This window comes from Zingiber officinale, chromosome 1A (assembly GCF_018446385.1).
Source record: "Zingiber officinale cultivar Zhangliang chromosome 1A, Zo_v1.1, whole genome shotgun sequence".
NCBI classification, from domain to species: domain Eukaryota; kingdom Viridiplantae; phylum Streptophyta; class Magnoliopsida; order Zingiberales; family Zingiberaceae; genus Zingiber; species Zingiber officinale.
In genome coordinates, this window is record NC_055987.1 from 144,170,254 (window position 1) to 144,188,771 (window position 18,518).

General features: G+C 36.6%; 1 protein-coding gene across 2 annotated transcripts in view; it reads right to left on the reverse strand.

Moving 5' to 3' along the window:
- Positions 1 to 18,518, reverse strand: part of LOC122037286 — a 113,005-nt gene that overhangs the window by 550 nt on the left and 93,937 nt on the right. The gene's annotated exons all lie outside the window — the stretch shown is intronic.

The following is an 18,518-nucleotide window of genomic DNA, read 5'->3' on the forward strand; positions in this document are numbered from 1 at the left end:
TTAAATTTAACTTATAATAGAGATGACCTGAACAGATAATCTCAGGCTGCCAGGAAGAGCTGGTTTTTACTATATGCCGAAGAGCAAAAGATCGGACTCGATCGTTGGGCGGGCAGATCTGCTGAGCAGCAGGTCTGTGTTGCCGAGCTGAGCAGTCGAGAGTACAGAGTCCGATCGGATAGAGCAGCCGTCCAACCAGAGAGACCGACCGAGCAGTACGATCGGGCGGGCAATAAGACTGACCGAGCAAAAAGGTCGACTGGGCAGTAAGATCGACCGGGCAGGCAGACAGGCCTAGTGAGAGGCAGGCTGGGCGAGCAGAAAGGTCGGGCGGGCAGACAAGACGATCGAGTCAGCAGACAGGTCGGGCGAACAAATTGACCGACTGGGCAAGCAGACAAGCCGACCAGGCGAGGAGACAAGCCAACCGGGCGAGCTAACAGATAGGACGAGAAATTAAAGAGACAAACCGGGCGAGTTGACTGAAGCATGCGATTGACGTAGTTTCCTTGAAAGATATTCACCCCACCTCTGGCTGTACTTCGAGGCTTACTAGGGTCATTTGTTTCCAAGGATACAACGACTTATTCAATGAATGTATGTTATGACTCAACAAAATCTAGATCTAGAAAAGGAGTTGTCCTTCGGTAAAAAAAAAGTAGGTCTGAAAGAAGAAAAATCATTTGATTTAGGAAATATTTATTTGAAATTTTTGGAGTTCGGTTTCGAGGTCCGAATATTAGTTATGAATCATAGTTTTTGTATTTCTTTTCTTGATCAATTCTATATTACATGGATTTCATGTTCCAGATACTAGAATAATTATCCGACGAAATAGACTCATCTTGATAGAGATGACAGAATTATTCTCTCTATTATTAATAGGATCAATTATAACAAGTCACACAGGAACTCTGCCGAGCAGGAGTTGCACGACAGAGGAGGAGGGAACACGGGTGAAGTGTTTTTGTTGCTTTCTGTGTCTTCTGCCTGTGATCACAGTCTCCTTATAAAGGAGCTCAGATCAACGACAGCGTTAATGGCCGATTAATGACCATTACTCGCCGAGCAGTAAAATGCCCACCGTTTCACTCATTATCACTAGACCGTTTTGATTTTGCATTAATCTCGAATTTAATGCATCTGTTACACAGCAACAAAAGGTTTACGTGTAAAATATTGGTTATTCTATTTGGGAAAATTTTGCCCTGATCGGTCCAACATTCGGACCGCACAGATCATGAGTCAACATGATTCAATGCAATCAGGGTCTTGAATTTGCACCCCTCCTACACACCCATACATGAGAGAGAGTCTCTCCCCATGCATTTGTTCATATCTTTAATGCATATGAATCAATATAAACCAACCTACATATCATGAAACTCCCAATATGAGACTAAAATTTTATTTATAATGAAACTTCTATCCTCTTCCTCCTCTTCTCCGTTCATACATATTCAACAATTTTGACACGCAATGATCATGTTTAAGGATGTTATTTCTATAAATTGATTTCTTATGCCAATCGACACAAACTTCACCTATGAAAGCACACATAAGAAAGATGAGGATAAAGCAAAGTGGATGAGACAAAATTGATCGATGCAGTCTGGAATGTGTATGTGTATGGGCAAATAGATATAGTTGTTCTAATTAAGTAATTCCTTGCTAAAACTAATCCAGTTACATATTAGTAATATAATATGAAAATTCTTAACCATTCATATCAATCTAAAACTAATTTACTGCTATGATATCGAAAAAGGCATAATATCAAAATATTATTTATGAATGCATGAAATAATATGATTCGAAAAATATAAAATTTACCGTGATCTGCAAGGATGAATCTTGTTCTTCGTGTTCATCCTCGGAAGATTCAATTCGTATTCGTCGTCGGAAGAGCAATTATAAAATCGAAAAGTTCTTCACAAATCCATGAACCAAATCCTGCAGCCTCGGATGCTCTTCTTCTACGTGAAAACGAATCTCACGTTCTCAAGTTCTCAACCCCGTGAACCATCCTTGGACGTACCCTTTATAATGGGAATTATCCCAAGGGTAAAAGGGATATTCTATCCCAAAGAAAGTTGGCAACGTGGGTATGCCTACGTTTATGGAAACCCACGTTCCTATTTTCTACATCTCTCACTCATTTAAGGTAAGTCACTAAGACTAGTTAGTCATAAAAATTAAGTAAGTCACATAAACTATATAAGAGTTTAGTCACAAAGATCATATCAGAACATTTAATCCATACTTAGAGAAAATGGTTCGTGCGACAACAAGTACACTGAGTGATAGTTGCTAAGAAAATTATTACATCTTACATAGCCGCTCTCTGAGCGATCAATATTAACAAAGTTGTTACACTTTACTTAGTCGCTCTTTCAAATGAATCAGAGACACTTCTAGAATGACGCATAACCTCTCTCTTGGTGGTACATATCCGTTATCCAAGAAACATCCAATCTCCCGGTGACACACAATCATTATCTTAGAGATATTCATGTGTTGTTATTTACCCAAATTAAATAATTTTTATTTACATCAATATGAATATCTCTAATCTCTTATAATGACTATTATGTCAAGAGCATGTTCCATATTCAATATTCACAATCATTTCTATATATAATAAAAATTGGTCGACGTACTAGTGAATAACATCAAAAGATATAAATCTATTTAATTTTCCTTTTTTTAGCTAGTATCTATTTATTATAATCAGTCGTTTTTCTAGTTATGCTTCATAAATTGAATCATCCATAGTCATATGATGCATGCTAAAGTAGTAGACACTGATTAAAATTCAAGTAAACAGTTAAATAGTCACTAAGAATAAAAATTAAGATTAACTTATAATCTCAAAGGTCTCACATATTAGAGAAACATAGATCCATTCTCCTACTACCCTTATTGTCACAATAGCACATGTGGTATGAATTATTCTCTTTACTAAAAAGAGCGTACTTTTTCCTCAAATTTAACATCATATAGATTTTGATCTAGACATACCTAATGTCTAATCTTGAATTTAACATATGAATTCCAATCTGATCTTCAATAGGTTCAGTAAATTGTGAGTTCATTTACTTCGATCATTATTAATATATAAATGATCTTATATTGACACAATTATCAAGGTGACCTTAACTTACGGATATGTTTCTGTTCATAGTTACGTAAGTTATCCCATAAGTAACAGTCTAACTTCTATTTGTACCTAACAAATAGAGATGATTGACCATGTAAGTGGACTAATCTCAACCCGCCAACATGCTCATCGAGATCTTATATGAATGTAACAAAAATAACATATACACTAAATAAATTATGACAAATCACATAATCAAATCATAATATCTGATTGTTATTACAATATTATTGTATTCTAAAAAGTTCCAAAGACTTTATATGTTCTTTAAATGACTCTATAGTCATTAATATAATAAAAAGATCTACAAGCATAGCACATATAGGGATATACTCAAGAATTATCTTTCTTTTAGCCACAATATCCTTTATAAAGTTATATTTTATAACTATATGCTTGCCTTTACTGTGATATTTGGGATTATTGGAAAAAGCTATTGCAGCTTGACTGTCACAGTAGATAATTACTAGACTCCTACTATTCTCAACAATTTTTAAATGTTTCAGGAACCTTTTTAACCATGCTGCTTCTTATAAAACCGCTGAACATGCCATATATTCAGCTTCTAGAGTTGACAAAGCTACACAAGCCTGTGTCTTGCTGTTCCATGAGATGACGCCACCATTCAGCAAGAACGTATAGCCCGATGTGGATTTTCTATCATCCAGGTCCCCAACCCAATCTGCATTTGAATAATCTTTCAAACTCATATTTAATCCTTGGAAACAAAGACAATAATCTGTTATCACATTCAGATATATGAATATCCTTTTTATCGTCTTCCAGTGTCTCAGTCTTGAGTTTGTCTGGAAGCGACTGACTAAGCCAACAACATAGCTGATATCAAGACATGTACACAACATAGTGTACATCAAACTACTAATAACACTGACATATGATTTTTTATTCATCTCAGTTATTTCCTCTAGAGTTTTAGGATATATACTATTGCTCAAAATAGTACCTTTCTTAATAGGGGTATGTTCTACGTTGTAATTAAACATGCTGAAATGATGTAACATCTTATTTATATAATACTCTTGTGATAGACCCAAAAGTTTTTTAGGACAATCTCTAATGATCTTCACCCATAAGATATACTTAGCTTCTTCCATATCCATTATATCAAATTGTGATGACAACCACTTCTTGACTTCATTTACATACCCAATGTCATTTCCAGCTATCAACATATCATCAACGTATAATGATAAAATGACATACTTTCCTTTTTCTCCTTTCAAGAAAACACAATAATTCTCATTGATCATCTCGAAGGCGTAAGATAAAATGACTTTGTTAAATCTTATGTGTCATTGTTTTGACGCTTGCTTTAGCTCATATATAGACTTTTTAGGTTTACATACTTTCTCCTCTTGGCCTTCAGCAATAAAACCTTCTGGTTGAACCATATATTTTTTCTCGTCAAGCTCACCATTAAGGAAAATGATTTTTACATCCATTTGATGTAATTTCAAGTCATAATGTACCACAAAGGCCAAAATAACGCGTATTGGCATAAATTTCACTACGAGAGAAAATGTTTCTTTAAAATCAATACTCTCCAATTGGGTAAAGTCTTTTGCAACTAAATGAGCTTTGTATCTATTAATCGATCCATCAGCTTTTCTCTTTATTTTGATAATCCACTTATTCTCAATAGCCCTTCGGCCTAGAGGAAGATCGACTAAGTCCCAAATATGAATCTGATTCATAGACTCCACTTTCTATTTTTCTCTAACTCTACATATCAATGCTTCTTTAATAGATTGAGGTTCATTATCATTAACTAGGAATGTCATCAATGCCTCATTCTCAATATCAAACATTTTCTTAGGTTTAATTTTACGAACACTTCTTCATAAATTAGACTGTTGAGAAGTCAACTCATGACTTGACATATCACTCTCGCTCGCTTGATTAAACTCTGACATCCCTTTTGACACCTCTCTTGTTGATAATATCTCATCCTCCTTAAATAGAGAAACACTTTTATCAACATCACCTCTAGTTGAGAACTCTATTTTGAGAAAAGTCGCATCTCTCGAATCTATTTCAGAGATGATTTCATTTAGTTGCTCACCTATGAAAATATAACCTTTGGAGATCTCATGATATCTAATAAAATACATTTCTTACCCCTAGGTCCCATTTTTTCATACTTGTGAAAACTATCATGAACATAAGCAACTAACCCCCAGGGTCTCAGATTACTTAATTTGATTTTTTGCCTATCCAACGTTCATATGGGGTGGATGGAACTGACTTTGAAGATATTTTGTTAAGTATATAGGCCACAACTAACAATGTATCTCCCCAATAGGAGATCAACAAATTAGCTCATGCCATCATAGACCTAACGATTTCAAGAAGAGTCATATTTCCTCTTTTAGCTACCCTATTTTGCTGTGGAGTTTCAGGGGTTGTCAGTTGTCTGATAATCCCTTTATCATTACATATTGTCTTGAACATATGTTCTAATAGTTTTACCAAATAGTTTTCTAGTTGCTTTTTCAGCAAGATAATGCTCACATATAGACAAGTGAATCTTTGCCCGAGTGCCCAATAGACCCTCTTTAGCCAACCGATTCATATATTCTTGTCCTATGTGTCCTAATCTAGCATGCCAAACCTCATCACTTATGCCTGCATCACTAGTTAGAGTAATGTTTAAAAAATAACCTTTAATTGCATAATTGACATCTGATTCTACGTCAAGAATCATAAAATCATTTGTTAAAAAACTATATCGGATTGACATTGAGTCAATATTAAGTTCAACACATTGGCTGTAAAAATTAATATAGTACCCTAAATCAAGAAGACATGTAACATAAATAAGATTCTGTTAAATTTTAGGAGCATACAGGACATCATATAGAAATAAAATACTATCATCATAGAGGATGAGTTTGCAAGTGCTAACTCCTTTGACTTCAACTTTTGCATTGTTTCCCACATTAATTCATTTGATGCTAGCTGGTACTCACTTCCGAGCTACATGGTTGATTTCTCCCAAATCTATAATCTATAAAGGATAAGAATCCGCTAATAACACTGAACTAGAAACAAAATGCTTAGAAAAAGAAAACACACTTGGATTTAACTTTTTCGGCTTAGTGCACTCCCGAGCGAAGTGACCCTTTTTGCCTCAGTTAAAGCAAGTCAACTTGCTTTTAGGTTTCACTCCAGTCTTCTTTCTTGTCTTCTTGATTGGGCTCTATCCCACAACAACATCTTCTTTCCCTTCCCCTTCTTGAACTATTTTTTTATGGATCCAGATGATCAACAGAACCGATATCCACATAGGCTAGTCCAAAATCTTTACGAATTTAACTCTCTCTGCCTCTAATTCTACATGGTGTAAGACGTTAGCGAAAGTCTTGATACTCTCAATGTGAGTTAGGGTCTACTTCATGGTCTCCCAAGAATCTGGAAGGGAATGAATAATTATTTGAACTTATTATTCATTAGTCAACTCATGACTAGTAGTTTTAAGCTCTCGAATCATGTTCGACATCTCTTTGAGGTGTTGAACCATTAAAACATTCGGACGCTTCTTATAGTTATCAAACTTGATCATCAGCTATTGAACCTTGCTTAGACTTACTCCACTATTTCTCCTTAAGGGCTATCCAAACTGTATGAGCCAAAATATATGACTCATACTCAAAAACTAAGTCATCTACCATTGAACTAATAAATATGTTCTTTGCAGTGGAGTTCTTTTTCTTCTATGCCTTATAGACATCAAGATCTCATCTGTTCTGTATAGTGGGACCATCTATAGGTTCTACCATAACCTGATTTACAGCTTCTAGAACTTCTTGTTCCTCATGTACATATTGTATCCTGAGGTGCCAGATTTTATAGTTTTCCCCATTAAGTTTTTCTCCCTTGTTGAGTTCAGCTATTATGGTCTTGGTTGCCATAATCTACTACAAATAAACAAATTATTTAGATACTCAGTGTATATTGTATGTGTGTAATATCTTATCAACTCAATATAAATCTGATTTGGTTTACAAAATCAAGTGATAACTATATTACCACTCATCATTTGTATCTTCTAATATGATCGACATTGATAAATTATATTACATGCACCCTATCTAGTGAACTATGTTACTGATGGTGCATTTTGCACTAACGATCTAACTCAGATTTTAATAAATGACAAGTAAGTTAAGTTAGGTTCTGTTGTGATCTAATCACATGATTAAGTGTGCAGTATGAAGTCCAAATAGGTCGACGGGCCGACCGAATATCTGGTAGGAAATCCAGCTAGGTTAACGGGCTGACCAGATACTTGGTATGAAGTCCAGATAGGTTGATGGGCTGACCAGATATCTGGCAAGAAATCCAGCTAGGTCAACGAGCTGACCGGATAGCTGATGTGAAGTCCAGACAGGTCGACGGGTTGACCGGATGTCTGACAAATTGATAAGTTAAGGTAAGTCATTGGAGGAGAGTGACCTTGTGAGGATACATCCCGATTTGAGGGACAATAGGCATTGGTCTAATTTAGGTTCATTTGGGATCCTTAAACTTAGACCTTGATTAGTTTCTGGTCCTGAGAGGACAAGAACTAATTGTTACTCTTTATTAAATTATTATTTGTCATAATACTTGTTTTGTAGGTTATTTGGACTAATGTTGTTTTGCAGGACAAAAAGAGAAAAGTTGCCTTCAGATGAACAGTGTCCAAAGGCGCCTTCGTATTGTTCATAGATGACGCATTCCGCAGGATAAATTTTGACCGAAGTCGTGGATAAGTGTCGGGCTGTTCGAGATTGAATTTGCCTCATTGGAGGCGCCTTCTATAGCCATGGAAGGTGCCTTCCATGCCTTTTATAAGGTTATCTTGAGAAGGCATTGACACAACACTGAAATATGAGCTTCTGTGTTGGTGCGGGAAGCATCCGACGATCGAACTCATGTTTTGATAACGGCAAAGAATTCAAAGTTAAGATGTTTTTTAGTCTAACAAGTCTACTTGAGGATTTCAGGAAAGTCCTAGCTGCGGTTAGGCAAAGGGAAAACCCTAGGGGGTGGTAACCCTAGGTCATAGGGGGTGGTAACCCTATGTGTAAAGTCTTGGCAGGTCGATGGCTTCAGGCAAAAGTCCTAGGGGGTGGTAACCCTAGGTGAAAAGTCCTGGTGTCGCGAACCAGGTGAAAGACTGGACTAGCCGGGGAAGCGGATGTCCAGCAGAAAGTCCGGAAGCATCGAGTGCTGAGCAAAAGTCTAGTCGATCTGGAGGATCGACTGACAACAGGTAAATCTCCTGAGTGGAGTAGGTGTCCTCGCGTTCCCCGCAGAGGGAACAGTAGGCGTCGGGTCGACCTAGGGTTTCCGGATGGAAATTCAAAGTCAGACTCGGACAGTCCGAAGACTGTCAATTATTACTTACTGTGTTTTATCAGATTCTAACACTGTCTTACAGAGTATTTTGTTCGGACTAACCTTTGTTTGCAGGTGAGGAACCTGCTGGAAAAAGGCTGTCCGGGCGCCCGGGACCAAATTCTATCCCTTGCGCGACTTCGCCACGTGGAGCATCCTGGTTGGTTGGCCACGTCACACTCCAGGCGCCCGGAAGGGATCCAGGCGCCCGGAACCGCATATAAAAGGAGGGTTGAGGTGCAGCTTCAAGAGACAACGAATTCTAAGTGATCTTTCATCAACACGCTGCTTCAAAAGACGCTCCGAAGTGCTACTACAAGTGCCCGACGACCCGAAGCTTCAGAATTAGCATTTCTTGTTGTCGGTATAATTTTTTGATAGCTTTTATTTGTACTCATAATTGTAATCTTTTAACGAGCTTATAGTTGTTGCCCACCGGAAGCGATCAATGATCGCGGGCCTTCGAGTAGGAGTCGACTTAGGCTCCGAACGAAGTAAAATCGACCTGTCTCTTTGTGTTGTCTCTTTATTTTATTTCCGCTTATTCCGCTGCACGTTTTAACTCCGGTAGTTTTCCGATAATCGAACGAAATAGCCACGAGCGCTATTCACCCCCCCCTCTAGCACTTCTGGATCCAACAATTGGTATCAGAGCGGGGTCGTCTTGAATCAGTGCAACCACTATTTGAGACAATTTTTTTTGTGATTTTGTTCGGAGTCGATTAGAATTTAGCCTCATAGCTATATTCTAATTTCTTTTTACGAATCGATTTTCTGCTCAAAGCTGGTCAATACCACTTGAGTCTGTTATTTTTTCCTTCCTCCCGCACTACTAATCCAAGACTTAGTCTTGGAATAGATCTTGTTGTTTCTATTTTTTTTAGATCTAAATGGCCCAACAAGAAGGATTTAGCACCGTTCGTCCCCCATTATTTTCCGGAGAAGACTTCGGATATTGGAAGGGGCGAATGGAAATTTATCTAAAGATCCAGTTCGACACCTGGATGATCATCAAAACAGGACTGCAACTACCAACTGGTACAGACGGTAAGCCTACATCCTGTGAGAATTGGGAGCCCTCATTTATCAAAAAGGTGGAAGTCGACGCCAAAGCTACCTGCACCATCCAGTGCGGTCTGACCAAAGAAGAGCTCAACAGAGTCGGTCCATTCTCCTCCGCAAATGAATTATGGGAGAAACTGATCGAACTACACGAGGGCACCTCGGAAACCAAGGTAAGTAAGCGTGATTTGTTACTTAATAAACTATACAATTTGAAAATACAGGAAGGCGAGACGGCAAGTTCTTTACACGCTCGAATTCAAGACATCCTGAATTCCCTTCATGGAATCGGGCAGAAGGTAGAAAACAGAGATATAATAAGGTATTCACTTAACTCATTTCCTAGGAGTTCATTGTGGGCATCAATGGTAGATGCCTACAAAGTCTCTAAGGATTTGTCGTCCTTAAAATTAGACGAGTTATTTAGCGAATTTGAACTCCATGAACAAACTAATGCACTGCCATCCGAGAAAGGTATTGCTTTGATTGCAGGAACGAATCGAACACGGGAATCAAGAGGACGGAGAAAAATTGAATCTGAATCAGAAGACGAACCTGACTCAGAAGATTCAGAAGATGAACTGACAAGCGAACTTGTGAATCTTGTAAAGAAGCTCTACAAGAAGAAGAATGGCTTCAACAAGAAAGATCTAAAGAAGGCAGTCCAATCCAGGGAGGCCCAACAAAACTCAAAGGTAAAGTTCGAAGTCACATGTTACGGGTGCAACCAGAAAGGGCATATCAAGGCCAACTGTCCCAACCAAAAGGAGGCCAAAAAGCAAAGAAGAAAGAAGGCCCTAAAGGCAACCTGGGACGAATCTTCTTCGGAGGACGAAGACGATGAACTCGACCAAACGAGTTTACTCGCATTGATGGCCCGGGACCAGATCATCGAATCCGAGAGCGAGTCAGAAGCCGACTCCAAGCAAAGCCACGGATCCGCATCCGTTTCCGAAGGGCCAGACTCTGCTGTAAGTATTCCTAGGCTTAATAATTTAGTCAATTATTTACTTCGCAAATTAGCCAAGTCAAATTTGAAAATTAAGTCACTTTTAAAAGAAGTAACCATTCTTAAAGGAGTAACTAACTCAAAATCTTTAACTGAAGATTCAACTCAAGTACAACAACTTGAGAAAGAAAATTCAAATCTAAAAAATCAGTTAAATGATTTAAAAATTACTCTAGAAAAGTTCTCTCTGGGCTCCAAGAATTTGGATCTAATTCTTGGGACACAAAGAGCCGTCTACAATAGAACTGGGCTAGGATATAAAAGTAAAAAGAAATATAAATCTTATTTATCCTTAATAAACAAACAAAGTAGTAAATCAGTCCAAGCATGAGTTCCCAAGTCCAAATTGATAAATCAAATTGGACTTGGCCAATACTGGGTTCCGAAGGATCAAATATACTACCTCGACAGACCATATCGAGGCCGTGATCCAGGGAAAGCTAAAATGAAAACATTCAAAATTCAAAATTAAATTCAAAATTCGAAATTATTTTTTTTTTAAAAAGAAATTAAACAAATCGAAATAATAAATGAAAAATAGATGGAGGGTCCAAAACTAGCTGGCACCTCCAACTGAACTACCCGACAGGGTAACTGAACCTAATTTACCCGGAATGGGTAAAACAAGAATAGATTACTCGGCAGGGTAGTTAAGGTTAGATTAAAACGGGATAAGTTTAACTTGAACCACAGTACTGGTGAAGTTTTTGGATGATAGTACGCTAGGGAAACTTGGGCATCGCATGTCTAGGAAGATATGACTTCGACCTGGTGCATTTGGCCAAGTGGAACTGACCGAAGCTACCCTTAAATGGATCCTAACTAGTTAGACCAAGTTTTAGTATTAAGTTCAATGGGTAGGACTATTTGGAAAACCTCGAAGGCATGGTTACTTTAATGAGCTCCTTGTGACTCACCATAGCCCAGAAGTTTATCCAAAGAATGCTTACTTGTTGAATCCAAAGCTAAACCTGAATCTAACACAAGACTAAACAAAACCCTTAAATTGAATCTCAATTCATCTCACAAAAATTATAGGCTTTCCTGATTGAGAAATTAGATCGGGTGAGATGACTAAGTAATTAAAATCAAACTGAAAATTATTTTAAAAAACTTAAATTTCAAAATTATTTTAAAAAAAAACTTAAATTTCAAAATTATTTTTAAAAAAAAAATTATTTTAAAAACTTAAATTTCAAAATTATTTTTAAAAACTTAAATTTCAAAATTATTTTTTTTAAAAAAAAACTTAAATTTCAAAATTATCCAAAAAACTTAAATTTCAAAATTATTTTAAAAACTTAAATTTCAAAATTATTTAAAAAAAAAACTTAAATTTCAAAATTATTTTAAAAACTTAAATTTTAAAATTATTTTAAAAAATAAAAAAAACTTAAATTTCAAAATTATCTTAAAAACTTAAATTGACCTTAACTTCCAAACTTTGTTGAATATTGCTAACTTTAATCATGTACAACTCTTTATACATTGCCCATTTTTTGAGTTATGGCAAAGGGGGAGAGTAGCGAAAATGTAAACATAAAATTCAAGTTAAAGGGGAGCAAAAGTTAAGGGGGAGCCAAAGTTAAGGGGGAGTATAAAGGGCAAAATTTACTTTAATTACCTTGTTCATCTATACTTAGCAAATTTTGCCTGTGTTTAAAATGACTATCTATTCGCTTGTTTACTTAACTTCGAATTCGTGTTGCCATAATCAAAAAGGGGGAGATTGTTGGTGCGGGAAGCATCCGACGATCGAACTCGTGTTTTGATAACGGCAAAGAATTCAAAGTTAAGATGTTTTTGAAAAGTCCTAGCTCCGGTTAGGCAAGGGAAAACCCTAGGGGGTGGTAACCCTAGGTCATAGGGGTGGTAACCCTATGCGTAAAGTCTTGGCAGGTCGATGACTTCAGGCAAAAGTCCTAGGGGTGGTAACCCTAGGTGAAAAGTCCTGGTGTCGCGAACCGGTGAAAGACTGGACTAGCTGGAAGCGGATGTCCAGCAGAAAGTCCGGAAGCATCGAGGCAGAAAAGTCCGGTCGATCCGGAGGATCGTGCTGACATCAAGTAAATCTTCCGAGTGGAGTAGGTGAGGACGCGTTCCCAGCAGAGGGAACAGTAGGCTTCGGGTCGACCTAGGGTTTCCGGATGGAAATCCAAAGTCAAACTCGGACAGTTCGAAGACTGTCAATATTTTATTTACTATCATATTCTAACTTTGTTTTGCAGGGTATTTGTTTCGGACTAACACATTTTGTAGGAACAAAGCCACGTGGAGCATCCTGGTTGGTTGGCCACGTCACACTCCAGGCGCCCGGAAGGGATCCAGGTGCCCGGAAGGGATCCAGGCGCCCGGAACCGCATATAAAAGGAGGGTTGAGGTGCAGCTTCAAGAGACAACGAATTCTAAGTGATCTTTCATCAACACGCTGCTCCAAAAGACGCTCCGAAGTGCTACTACAAGTGCCCGACGACCCGAAGCTTCAGAATTAGCATTTCTTGTTGTCGGTATAATTTTTTGATAGCTTTTATTTGTACTCATAATTGTAATCTTTTAACGAGCTTATAGTTGTTGCCCACCGGAAGCGATCAAGGATCGCGGGCCTTCGAGTAGGAGTCGACTTAGGCTCCGAACGAAGTAAAATCGACCTGTCTCTTTGTGTTGTCTCTTTATTTTATTACCGCTTATTTCGTTGCACGTTTTAACTCCGATAGTTTTCCGATAATCGAACGAAATAGCCACGAGCGCTATTCACCCCCCCCCCCCTCCTCTAGCGCTTCTCGATCCAACATTCTGCACATCCTTTTGAGCCTTCGACTGCTCCAGGCTTCTGCTACGACTCTACTGCAAAGCTACTACGCCCGACAACTATTCTGAGGGGCCGGTAGATCGACAACGACACACGAACATTCTCACGCTTGATCCTACATGTCGGTAACAAGTTATATTTGTGTACTTATTTACTGCAAAAGGACAAGTACAATGTGTTGCACTTGTTCTAATATTCTTGTACTCGATTCCCTCCTCTGTTGATACCATGAGAGGTTTTTAGTGGATTACCCATCGATAGGTCCGCGAGACTTGGGTCTTGGAGTAGGAGTCGTCGAAGGCTCCGAACTAAGTAAAACCGCTTGTGTTTTATGGTGTTTGTCTATTTTCTTATTCTTTTCTGCCGCGTACTTATAATTTTAAAACCAACAAAATGAGTTTTTGAAAACCATATGATTCACCCCCCCTTTCATGTGCGATCGATCCAACAATTACCACTCATCATTGTTCACCTTTTTCTTTAATTAAATGAACTAATCATTTAAGGAACAATTAAACATGAAGTAGTCATAAATTATTATACTCAAAATGAACTAATCAAAAAGTATATTACATTGATCATATTATCATGCATCATGTGAAGTAAACAACATAAATAAACATATGAATGAATATATCATTAATATAAACATATTGCATATTGTTAACATCTAACAAACTGACATAAACTAAATGAGTTAATACTATTCATACATAATGACAGTAACAATAACAGAACTCTAATAAACTAGGTACGCTAACACCACTTTTACTAGAACAGACATTAGTGCAATGACCAACATTATCCCTTTCAACCTAGACTCATTTGAGGCAATCTCAGGTGGGACAACTTTAGGACACTCCATTCAATCCTCTTTTGGATCTTCCTCAAACTCTTCAGGATCCTCTTTGGGCTCTTCATGATCCTTTTCATCCATATGGTGAAACAGTTCCTCACATAACTTTGAATATATGGCACGTCCTTCATGGCGCCTCCATATATAGTCTGCTATCATCATGGGATACCTAGGCAATAAATGCATCAAAGCTCAGATCTTGTAATTGTTCAGTATTGGAAATTCTTCTCGCATGATTTTTTAGAATAATCTATCGAGCCGTCCAATGTGTCCGTCGACTCTATAAACAGGGTTATACTCTATCTCCTGAATCTGCTTCCGTAGTTCATTCAGTCTCACTTCGCGACTAGTCAAAGTTGTAATCGTCCGTGCCATATGTAAATTGAAACTAAATAACTTAGTACAAAACTGACTTTATTCAATTTATACAGGTATAAAATCAACATTAAAAATCAAGAAAAATAATTTTCGTTGATTTTCAGGAGTTCAAGTCAACTGACCCATTAGATCGGTCGATCGGGAATCTAGATCTTAAGCTCGGTCCATTGTCCTCATTGAAACTAATCTTATTGGATTAGGATGTCTTACCTATATTCTGATATTATTTAAGCCTATTTAATCAATTCTAACCTATTAGCCAATCTGACATAGTTTCAATCAAATTTGATCCATTAGAACAAATAAAGTTCATTTGATCAAATTTGGAAAGATCCAGCCTAATAAATCAAACTAACCAAATATTATAATTAACCTAGACCCTTTTAATGAAACTAGTCCAAATTGATCATGATTTAAATTAAATTGATGTAATTAAACTGACTAATGATTTAAAATCAGATCGAGATTTAATAGGACCAAGCTACTCTAGCCCATTTCTCATAAATCACAAATTAATGGAACCTATTTTCTAATTAATTACCGCATGCATAAAAAAATTAACATTATAGTATACATGCGTCGGCAAATTTTAACGGTGGATGAGTATTTTTTTATGAATTGATAAATCAGAGTTTAATGATAAAAAAACTTAATGGTTGAAAAAAAATTCTTTCTGCCAAACCTAATGCTTCATGGTTTTTCATCTCCACTCTTTGTTTTTTTTGTTTTTTTTTTTTTTTTTTTTTTTTTTTTTTTTGCTGCTGCCGCTTTCTTCGCCACCATCCCCATGCTGCACATCGCTTCGCCCATGACGAATGCGGGTCACCGATCTCTACTTGCACAGAAATTGCGAGAGGCGACCATGAGCACGCCGCCGGTCAACTTGGATGTCGTCGCTGGGATCAGAATGTTGCAGTCAACGTCCTCCAGCGATGCAAGACCAGCTACATACGGTCTGCGAGAGGCGGCCATTAGCACAGCCATTAGTCAAAATCGGAGATAAATTCCATGTTAGAATGTATACTAAAAGCCTAGTTTTTGATATAAAACATTTATCTAGAAATAAGAATCACATTGGTCAAATGTCTACATTTGTGATAAATGTAGTTGTTCAATTAATTTATATTGTAGATAACATGGTGTGTGGTGTCACACACAGAAAATTATGTTATCAGTACCTTATAAATTATAAACAGTAGCTCACGACCAAGATGGAAAGGAACAAACCATTGGAAGGTCGTAGTGTAATTAGGTATTAGTTTATCTTAACTATATAATTACACTAGTACACTTAGAGTGTATTGAGTAGGACCATTTGATATCGTTCCTTTTATACTGACTTTATGAAGGAACAAAGACCTCAGTTATTATGGAAGTGTGTGCTCTTAATCCTAATATAATAACAAGCACATATATTTGCTATTTATTTCTTTAATTTATCAATGGGTGAGATTTAGTTCGATAAATCAATAAGCCCGATAAGTTGGGAAATGATATCACTTATAGTGTGTGTTGTTGATTATAGAAGGAAACTCTGTCCTAGTAATCTAGGTTGAGAATGTCCCCAAGAGGAGCTCATAAGTATTGTCATGTTAAACCCTGCAGGTGGATTTAGTCCAACATGACAATAAAGTTGAGTGGTACTACTCTTGGAGCTAGATATTAATTAAGTGAGTTGTCAGTAACTTACTTAATTAGTGGACATTTGTTATCTTAAACACAGGAGACTAACACACTCATAATAAGAAGGAGCCCAAATGTAATTTGGGATTGGTGCAGAAGTCGATAATAGTTCTCTAGTGGAATGAATTATTATTAATAAAATTAAGTTGTGTGTTGGCGAGCACGGAATGCTTAATTTTATCGGAGACCAAAACCAATTCCTCCTCTATTCCCTATCGTAGCCTCTAGTATATAGAGATTTATACCCACCATACCCACCTTCTTACCCATCAAATGGGGGGCCAACTAGCTTGGAACCCAGCTAGTCGCCAAGACCAGTGGATGAGCCATGTGGTGGGCCAAAGCTTGGGTCCCAAGCTTAGGTGGCTGGCCACTAGAATATTAAAAAGGATTTTTATTAAAATTATTTCTTATGTGGATATCATGATTTTAAAAGAGAGTTTAAAAATTAAAAATTTCCTTTTATAGCTTTCTACAAAAGATTAAGAGAAGAGATTAATCTATTTCCTTATTTGTAGTTTAAAAGGATGGTTTTAATTTTTGGTAAAAACTTTCCTTATTTGTAAATCATCTACATGTTTAAAAGAGAGTTTAAAATTTGAAATCTTTCCTTATTTGTTGATTAAAGGAGGATTTTAAATTTTAAGAAAACTTTCCTTTTTAACCATGTTCATGATTTAAAAGAAAATTTAAAAATTAATAATTCTCTTTTATTAGTTTCTACAAAAGATTAAGAAAAGACTTGATATCTTTCTTTATTTGTAGATTAAAAGAGATTTTAATTTTTAGAGATAACTTTCTTTTTATCCACATATTTAAAAGAAAGATTTTAATTTATTAAATTTCCTTTTTATAAACCAATCATGAAGGGATTAAATTATTGGAGAAATTTTTATAAATTTTCGGAAACAAATTAGGAAGTTTTAATTAAAACTTTCCTTGATTTGGGGCTTGTATTTGAAAAAGAAAATTATTTTTAATTAAATAATTTTTCTTTTCAATGGAAAATGAATTAAGAAAATTTTTATTAAATTTTTCTTATTTGCCAAGACCAAGGATTATAAAAGAGGGGGTAGAGGAGACTTCAAGGTGAACGATTCTATTCTATTTTTCTTCCTCTTTTCCTTGGTGGTGTGGTCGGTCCTTCCTTCTTCTCTTCTTCTTCTCTTTGTGGCCGAATCTCTTCATGCTTATGGAGTTTTAATTGGTGGCCGGATCTAGCTTGAGGAAGAAGGAGAGAAAGCCTACATCCCTTGGAGCTTGGTTGGTGGAAAAGATCTTCATCTTTTGGAAGCTTTGTGCTTGGCCGAAATTTGAAGAAAGGAGAAGGTGCTTTGGTGGTTTCTCATCTCGGAAGATCGTTGCCCACACAACGTCCGAGGTTAGAAGAGGAATACGGTAGAAGATCAAGAGGTTTTTCTAAAAGGTATAACTAGTATTTTTTCTTTCCGCATCATACTAGTTATTTTTGGAAATAATACTAAATACAAGAGGCATACGATTCTAGAGTTTCGAATTTATTTTCGATATAGTGTTCTTTTGTTTTTTTTTTCCTTGTGATTTGATTGTTCTTTTCGGTTAACCTAAAGTTATTTTAGGAAATTAAATATTAGCTTTCCATAAAAGGTTTTGTCTAGTCGGTGGTGGTTGCTCCCATATCCAAGAAGGTCATGTGCCTCGCCACGTCAGTACTGGGAACCAATTATGAAAATTAATATTTAATGAAATTAATAACTTAAGGTGACTTGGGTCGAACATGTTAAGTTCCGCAAGAGATCCAAGTCAAAACTTAAAAGAACAAATAGATTAAGTTTTGGATCAAACGTGTTAAGTTTCGCAGGCGATCCAAAATTTAATTTAAAAGAACACATGATAGTTAGGAAAAGGTTCAGACCTTTGTAAAAAAATTTTATACAGTGTAACCTCTAAATTTTCCGAGTAGCAACCAACATTTCATGGATATTCCCTCGAAATAATTCGGGAACTCTTTTACTTTAAGTTATTTTCAAAATAACTATAAGTTCTCATTCGGAAATAGGTTTTTATGGCACTAAAGTACCGACTACATTATTAGGTTTGAAATTTCAACTTACAGCGTGTAAACGTGTACGATGACTCTTTGCCTTTATTTTCATTCAATGCTTAGCGAAAGTGTTTT